Raw genomic sequence first — 9,426 nt, 5'->3', positions numbered from 1 at the left:
TAGGATTGAGGATTGAGGATTGAAAATTGAGGATTGGGAATTGGGGATCTAGGTTTGGAGATTGAATATTGAGTTTTGAATATTGAGGATTGAGGATTGAGGATTGAGAATAGAGAATTGAGGATGCGGACTGAGGGTTGAGGATTGAGGTTTGAAGAATGTGGATTGGGGATTGAGGATTGAGGATTGAGGATTGAGGATTGAGGACGAGGACTGACGGTTGAGGATTGAGGTTTGAGAATTGAGGATTGAGGACTGAGGACTGAGGATTGAGGATTGAGGATTGAACATTGTGGATTGAAGATTGAGGACTGGGGATCGAGGATTGAATATTGAGGATTAAGGATTGAGGGTTGGGGATTCAGGATCTAGGATTGGAGATTGATTAATGAGGATTGAAGATTGAGGATTGAGGATTGAGTATTGAATAATGAGTATTGAGGATTGAGGACTGAGGGCTGAGGATTGACGATTGAGAATTGAGGATTGAGGATTGAGGATTGAAGATTGAGGATTGGGTATTGAGGATTGAAGAATGAGGATTGAGGATTGAGGATTGAGGATTGAGGATTGAGTATTGAGGATAGAAGACTGAGTATTGAGGATTGAAAATTGAGGATTGAGGATTGAGTGTTGTGGATTGAGGACGAGGACTGAGGGTTGAGTATTGATGTTTGAGGTCTGCGGATTGAGGATTGAGGATTGAGGATTGAGGATTGAGGATTGAGTATTGAAGATTGAGTATTGATGACTGAGGATTGAGGATTGAGGATTGAGTATTGAGGGTTGAGGATTGAAGATTGAGGATTCGGTATTGAGGATTGTAGAATGAGGAATGAGGATTGAGGATTGAGGATTGAGGATTGAAGATTGAGTATTGAGGATTGAAGACTGACGATTGAGGATTGAGGATTGAGGATTGAGTATTGAGGATTGCAGATTGAGTATTGAGTATTGAAAACTGTGAATTGAGGATATTCTACTGAGGATTGAGGATTGACAACTGATTGTTGAGGACTGAGGGCTGAAGACTGAGGATTCAGGATTGAGGACTAAGGATTGAGGTTTGAGGACTGAGGATTGAGGATTGAGGATTGAGGATTGAGGATTGAGGGTTGAGGATAGAAGATTGAGGATTCGGTATTGAGGACTGAACATTCAGGATAGAGGATTGTGTATTGAGGATTGAGGATTGAGGATTGAAAATTGAATATTGATGATTGAAGATTGAGGATCGAGGATTGAGTGTTGTGGATTGAGGACGAGGACTGAGGGTTGAGTATTGATGTTTGAGGTCTGAGGATTGAGGATTGAGGATTGAGAATTGAGGATTGAAGATTGAGAATTGAAGATTGAGGAGTGGGTGTTGAGGATTGAAGAATGAGGATTGATGATTGAGGACTGAGGATTGAGGACTGAAGATTGAGTATTGAGGATTGAAGATTGAGGATTGAGGATTGAGTATTGAGGATTGAGGATTGAGGATTGAAGATTGAGTGTTGAGGGTTGAAAGTTTAGGATTGAGGATTGAGGATTGGGGATTGAGGATTAAAGATTGAGGATTCAGGATTGAGGATTGAGGATTGAGTGTTGAGGATTGAGGATTGAAGATTGAGTATTGATGATTGAAGATTGAGGATTGAGGATTGAGGGTTGTGGATTGAGGACCAGGTCCGAGTGTTGAATATTGATGTTTGAGGATTGAGGATTGAGGATTCAGGATTGAGGATTGAGGGTTGAGGATTGAGGATTGAAGATTGAGTATTGGGAATTGGGGATCTAGGATTGGAGATTGATTATTGAGGATTGAATATTGAGTATTGAGGATTGAAGATTGAGGATTGAGGATTGAGGGTTGAGGATTGAGGACGAGGACTGACGGTTGAGGATTGAGGATTGAGGATTGAGGATTGAGGATATGGGATTCAGGATCTAGGATTGGAGATTGATTAATGAGGATTGAAGATTGAGGATTGAGGATTGAGGATTGAGAATTGAGAATTGAGAATTGAGGATGAGGACTGAGGGTTGAGGATTGAGGTATGAGGAACGAGGATTGAGGATTGAGGATTGAGGACTGAGGATTGACGATTGAGTATTGAAGACTGAGGATTGATTACTGAGGATTGAGGATTGAGGATTGAGGATTGAGGATTGAGGATTGAGGATTGAGGATTGAGGATTGAAGATTCAGTATTGAGGATTGAAGATTGAGAATTGGGGATTGAGAATTGAACATTGAGGACTGAGCGTTCAGGGTTGAGTGATGAGAATTGATGTTTGTGGATAGAGATTTGAAGATTGCAGATTGAGTACTGCGTATTGAAAACTGTGAATTGAGGATATTCTACTGAGGATTGAGGATTGACAACTGATTGTTGAGGACTGAGGGCTGAAGACTGAGGATTCAGGATTGAGGATGCCGGATTGAGGTTTGAGGACTGAGGATTGAGGATTTCGGATTGAGGATTGAATGATTGAATATTGAGTATTCAGGATTGGAGATTGACGATTGAGGATTGAGGACCGATGATTGAAGATTGAGTATTGAGGATTGAAGGTTGAGGATTGAGGATTGAGGATTGAGGATTGAGGATTGAATATTGAGGATTGGGGACTGAGTGTTGAGGGTTGAGCGATCAGAATTGATGCTTGTGGAAAGTGATTTGAAGATTGCAGGTTGAGTATTGAGTATGGAAACCTGTGAATTGAGGATATTCTACTGAGGATTGAGGATTGACAACTGATTGTTGAGGACTGAGGGCTGAAGATTGAGGATTCAGGATTGAGGAATAAGGATTGAGGTTGGAGGACTGAGGATTGAAGATTGAGGATTGAGGATTGAGGATTGAGGGTTGAGGATAGAAGATTGAGGATTGGGTATTGAGGACTGAACATTCAGGATTGAGGATTGTGTATTGAGGATTGAGGATTGAGGATTGAAAATTGAATATTGATGATTGAAGATTGAGGATCGAGGATTGAGTGTTGTGGATTGAGGACGAGGACTGAGGGTTGAGTATTGATGTTTGAGGTCTGAGGATTGAGGATTGAGGATTGAGAATTGAGGATTGAAGATTGAGAATTGAAGATTGAGGAGTGGGTGTTGAGGATTGAAGAATGAGTATTGAGGATTGAGGATTGAGGATTAAGGACTGAAGATTGAGTATTGAGGATTGAAGATTGAGGATTGAGGATTGAGTATTGAAGATTGAGTATTGATGACTGAGGATTGAGTATTTAGGATTGAGGATTGAGGATTGAGGATTGAAGGTTGAGTATTGGGGATTGAGGATTGAGGATTGAGGATTGAGAATTGAGGATTGAGGATGAGGTCTGAGGGTTGAGGGTTGAGATTTGACGGCTGACGACTGAGGATTGACGATTGAGGATTGAGGATGAGGGTTGAGCGTTGAGGATTGATGTTTGAGGACTGAGGGCTGAGGATTGAGGATTGAGAATTGAGCATTGAGGATTGAGGATTGAAGATTGAGGATTGGGTATTGAGGACTGAAGAATGAGGATTGAGGATTGAGGATTGAGGATTGAGGATTGCATGATTGAAGATTGAGTATTCAGGATTGGAGATTGACGATTGAGGATTGAGGACCGAGGATTGAGGATTGAGGACCGAGGATTGAAGATTGAGTATTGAGGATTGAAGATTGAGGATTGAGGATTGAGGATTGAGGATTGAGGATTGAAGATTGAGGATTGGGGACTGAGTGTTGAGGGTTGAGTGATCAGAATTGATGTTTGTGGATAGTGATTTGAAGATTGCAGGTTGAGTATTCAGTATTGAAACCTGTGAATTGAGGATATTCTACTGAGGATTGAGGATTGACAACTGATTGTTGAGGACTGAGGGCTGAAGATTGAGAATTCAGGATTGAGGAATAAGGATTGTGGTTTGAGGACTGAGGATTGAGGATTGAGGATTGAGGATTGAGGATTGAGGGTTGAGGATAGAAGATTGAGGATTGGGTACTGAGAACTGAACATTCAGGATTGAGGATTGTGTATTGAGGATTGAGGATTGAGGATTGAAAATTGAATATTGATGATTGAGGATTGAGGATCGAGGATTGAGTGTTGTGGATTGAGGACGAGGACTGAGGGTTGAGTATTGATGTTTGAGGTCTGAGAATTGAGGATTGAGGATTGAGAATTGAGGATTGAAGATTGAGAATTGAAGATTGAGGATTGGGAATTGGGGATCTAGGTTTGGAGATTGAATATTGAGTTTTGAATATTGAGGATTGAGTATTGAGGATTGAGAATTGAGAATTGAGGATGAGGACTGAGGGTTGAGGATTGAGTTTTGAAGGATGAGGATTGGGGATTGAGGATTGAGGATTGAGGATTGAGAATTGAGGATTGAGGATTGAGGATTGAAGATTGAGGACTGGGTATTGAGGATTGAAGAATGAGGATTGAGGATTGAGGATTGAGGATTGAGGATTGAGGATTGAGGATTGAGGATTCAGGATGAGGGCTGGGGGTTGAGGATTGAGGTTTGAGGACTGAGGGCTGAGGATTGACGATTGAGAATTGAGGATTGAGGATTGAGGATTGAAGATTGAGGATTGGGTATTGAGGATTGAAGAATGAGGATTGAGGATTGAGGATTGAGGGTTGAGGATTGAAGATTGAGAATTGAGGATTGAGGATTGAGGATTGAAGATTGAGGATTCGGTATTGAGGATTGTAGAATGAGGATTGAGGATTGTGGATTGAGGATTGAGGATTGAAGATTGAGGATTGAGGATTGAGGATTGAGGATTGAAGATTGAGTATTGATAATTGAATATTGAGCAATGAGGATTGAGTGTTGAGGATTGAAGACGAGGACTGTCGGTTGAGGACTGAAGTTTGAGAATTGAGAATTGAGGATGAGGACTGAGGGTTGAGGGTTGAGGTTTGAGGAATGAGGATTGAGGATTGAGGATTGAGGATTGAGGATTGAGAATTGAGGATTGAAGATTGAGAATTGAAGATTGAGGAGTGGGTGTTGAGGATTGAAGAATGAGGATTGAGGATTGAGGATTGAGGATTAAGGACTGAAGATTGAGTATTGAGGATTGAAGATTGAGGATTGAGGATTGAGTATTGAAGATTGAGTATTGATGACTGAGGATTGAGTATTTAGGATTGAGGATTGAGGATTGAGGATTGAAGGTTGAGTATTGGGGATTGAGGATTGAGGATTGAGGATTGAGAATTGAGGATTGAGGATGAGGTCTGAGGGTTGAGGGTTGAGATTTGACGGCTGACGACTGAGGATTGACGATTGAGGATTGAGGATGAGGGTTGAGCGTTGAGGATTGATGTTTGAGGACTGAGGACTGAGGATTGAGGATTGAGAATTGAGCATTGAGGATTGAGGATTGAAGATTGAGGATTGGGTATTGAGCACTGAAGAATGAGGATTGAGGATTGAGGATTGAGGATTGAGGATTGCATGATTGAAGATTGAGTATTCAGGATTGGAGATTGACGATTGAGGATTGAGGACCGAGGATTGAAGATTGAGTATTGAGGATTGAAGATTGAGGATTGAGGATTGAGGATTGAGGATTGAGGATTGAATATTGAGGATTGGGGACTGAGTGTTCAGGGTTGAGTGATGAGAATTGATGTTTGTAGATAGAGATTTGAAGATTGCAGGTTGAGTATTGAGTATTGAAACCTGTGAATTGAGGATATTCTACTGAGGATTGAGAATTCACAACTGATTGTTGAGGACTGAGGGCTGAAGATTGAGGATTCAGTATTGAGGAATAAGGATTGAGGTTTGAGGACTGAGGATTGAGGATTGAGGATTGAAGATTGCGGATTGGGTATTGAGGATTGAAGAATGAGGATTGAGGATAGAGGATTGAGGACTGAGGATTGAAGATTGAGTATTAAGGATTGATGATTGAGGATTGAGGATTGAGGATTGAGGATTGAAGATTGAGTATTGAGTATTGAAGATTGAAGATTGAGTATTGAGGATTGAAGGTTGAGGATTGAGGATTGAGGATTGGGGATTGAGGATTGAAAGTTGAGGATTGGTGATTGAGGATTGAGGATTGAGAATTGAGAATTGAGGGTGAGGACTGAGGGTTGAGGATTGAGGTTTGAGTATTGAACCCTGAGAATTCAGGATATTCTATTGAGTATTGAGAATTGAGTATTGATGGTTGAGTATTGAGGATTGAGGATTGAGGATTGAGGATTGAGTATTGAAGATTGAGGATTGATGACTGAGGATTGAGGTTTGAGGGTTGAGGATTGAGGATTGTGTATTGAAGATTGAGGATTGATGATTGAGGATTGAGGATTGAGGATTGAGGATTGAGGATTGAGGAATGAGGATTGAGGATTGAGGATTGAGGATTGAAAATTGAGTTTTGAGGATTGAAGATTGAGGATTGGGGATTGAGGATTGAGGATTTAGGATTGAGGATTGAGTATTGAGGATTCAGGATTAAAGATTGAGGATTGAGGATTGAGGATTGAGGATTGAGGATTGAGGATTGAAGATTGAATATTGATGATTGAAGGTTGAGGATTGAGGATTGAGGGTTGTCGATTGAGGCGAAGGACCGAGGATTGAATATTGATGTTTGAGGTCTGAGGATTGAGGATCGAGGACTGAGAACTGAGGATTGAGGATTGAGGATTGAAGATTGAGGATTGGGTATTGAGGATTGGAGAATGAGTATTGAGGATTGAGGATTGGGGATTGAAGATTGCAAATTGAGTACTGAGGATTGAAGATTGAGGATTGAGGATTGAGGATCGAGGATTGAGAACTGAGGATTGAGGATTGAGGATTGAAGATTGAGGATTGGGTATTGAGGATTGAAGATTGCGGATTGAAGTTTGAGTACTGAGGATTGAAGATTGAGGATTGAGGATTGAGGATTGAGGATTGAGGATTGAAGCTTGAGGATTGGGGATTGAGGATTGACGATTGAGGATTGAGTATTGAAGATTGAGGGTTGAGGATTGATTATTGAAGATTGAGTTTTGAGGATTGAGGATTGAGGATTGAGGATTGAGAATTGAGAATTGAGGATGAGAACTGAGGGTTGAGGATTGAGGTTTGAGGAAAGTGAATTGAGGATTGAGGATTGAGTACTGAGGATTGACGATTCAGCATTGAAGATTGAGGGTTGTTTACTGAGGATTGAGGATTGAGGATTGAGGATTGAAGATTGAGGACTGAGTGTTGAGTGTTGAGTGATGAGAATTGATGTTTGTGGATTGAGATATGAAGATTGAAGAATGGGGATTGATTATTGAAAACTGTGAATTGAGGATATTCTATTGAGGATTGAGGATTGGCAATTGATTCTTGAGGACTGACGGCTGAAGATTGAGGATTCAGAATTGAGGATTCCGGATTGAGGTTTGAGACCTGAGGATTGAGGGTTGTGGACTGAGGATTGAGGACTGACGCTTGAGGATTGAGGATTGAGGATGGAGGATTGAAGACAGAGGGCTGAGTATTGAGGATTGAGTGCTGAGAATTGATGTTTGAAGATTGAGATTTGATTATTGAATTTTGTGGATTGAGTATTGAACCATGAGAATTCAGGATATTCTATTGAGTATTGAGAATTGAGGATTGATTGTTGAGTATTGAGCATTGATGGCTGAGGGTTGTGTGTTGAATATTGAGGATTGAGGATTGAGGATTGATTATTGAGGATTGAGGATTGAAGATTGAGTATTGATGACTGTAGATTGAGGATTGAGGATTGAGGTTTGAGAATTGAGGACGAGGACTCACGGTCGAGGATTGAGGTTGGAGGGTTGAGGGTTGTGGATTGAGGATTGAGGACTGAGGATTGAGGATTGAGGATTGAACATTGAGGATTGAAGATTGAGGACTGGGGATTGAGGACTGAAGATTGAGGATTAAGGATTGAGGATTGGGGATTCAGGATCCAGGATTGGAGATTGATTAATGAGGATTGAAGGTTGAGGATTGAGGATTGAGCATTGAGAATTGAGAATTGAGAATTGAGAATTGAGGATGAGGACTGAGGGTTGGGGATTGAGGTTTGAGGAACGAGGATTGAGGATTTAGGATTGAGGACTGAGGATTGACGATTGAGTATTGTGAACTGAGGATTGAGGATGAGGACTGAGTGTTGAGGGTTGAGTGATGAGGATTGATGTTTGTGGATTGAGATATGAAGATTGAAGAATGGGGATTGAGTATTGAAAACTGTGGATTGAGGATATTCTGTTGAGGATTGAGGATTGACAATTGATTGTTGAGGACTGACGGCTGAAGATTGAGGATTCAGAATTGAGGATTCCGGATTGAGGTTTGAGGACTGAGGATTGAAGATTGAGTATTGATGACTGTAGATTGAGGATTGAGGATTGAGGTTTGAGGATTGAGGACGAGGACTCACGGTCGAGGATTGAGGTTGGAGGGTTGAGGATTGAGGATTGAGGATTGAGGATTGAGGATTGAGGATTGAAGATTGAGGATTGGGGATTGAGGATTGACGATTGAGGATTGAGTATTGAAGATTGAGGGTTGAGGATTGATTATTGAAGATTGAGTTTTGAGGATTGAGGATTGAGGATTGAGGATTGAGAATTGAGAATGGAGGATGAGAACTGAGGGTTGAGGATTGAGGTTTGAGGAAAGAGAATTGAGGATTGAGGATTGAGTACTGAGGATTGACGATTCAGCATTGAAGATTGAGGGTTGTTTACTGAGGATTGAGGATTGAGGATTGAGGATTGAAGATTGAGGACTGAGTGTTGAGTGTTGAGTGTTGAGTGATGAGAATTGATGTTTGTGGATTGAGATATGAAGATTGAAGAATGGGGATTGATTATTGAAAACTGTGAATTGAGGATATTCTATTGAGGATTGAGGATTGGCAATTGATTCTTGAGGACTGACGGCTGAAGATTGAGGATTCAGAATTGAGGATTCCGGATTGAGGTTTGAGACCTGAGGATTGAGGGTTGTGGACTGAGGATTGAGGACTGACGCTTGAGGATTGAGGATTGAGGATGGAGGATTGAAGAGAGAGGGCTGAGTATTGAGGATTGAGTGCTGAGAATTGATGTTTGAAGATTGAGATTTGATTATTGAATTTTGTGGATTGAGTATTGAACCATGAGAATTCAGGATATTCTATTGAGTATTGAGAATTGAGGATTGATTGTTGAGTATTGAGCATTGATGGCTGAGGGTTGTGTGTTGAATATTGAGGATTGAGGATTGAGGATTGATTATTGAGGATTGAGGATTGAAGATTGAGTATTGATGACTGTAGATTGAGGATTGAGGATTGAGGTTTGAGGATTGAGGACGAGGACTCACGGTCGAGGATTGAGGTTGGAGGGTTGAGGGTTGTGGATTGAGGATTGAGGACTGAGGATTGAGGATTGAGGATTGAACAT

Source organism: Calliopsis andreniformis, unplaced genomic scaffold, assembly GCF_051401765.1.
Source record: "Calliopsis andreniformis isolate RMS-2024a unplaced genomic scaffold, iyCalAndr_principal scaffold0405, whole genome shotgun sequence".
In the NCBI taxonomy this organism is placed as follows: Eukaryota; Metazoa; Arthropoda; class Insecta; order Hymenoptera; family Andrenidae; genus Calliopsis; species Calliopsis andreniformis.
This window is presented reverse-complemented; position numbering follows the sequence as displayed.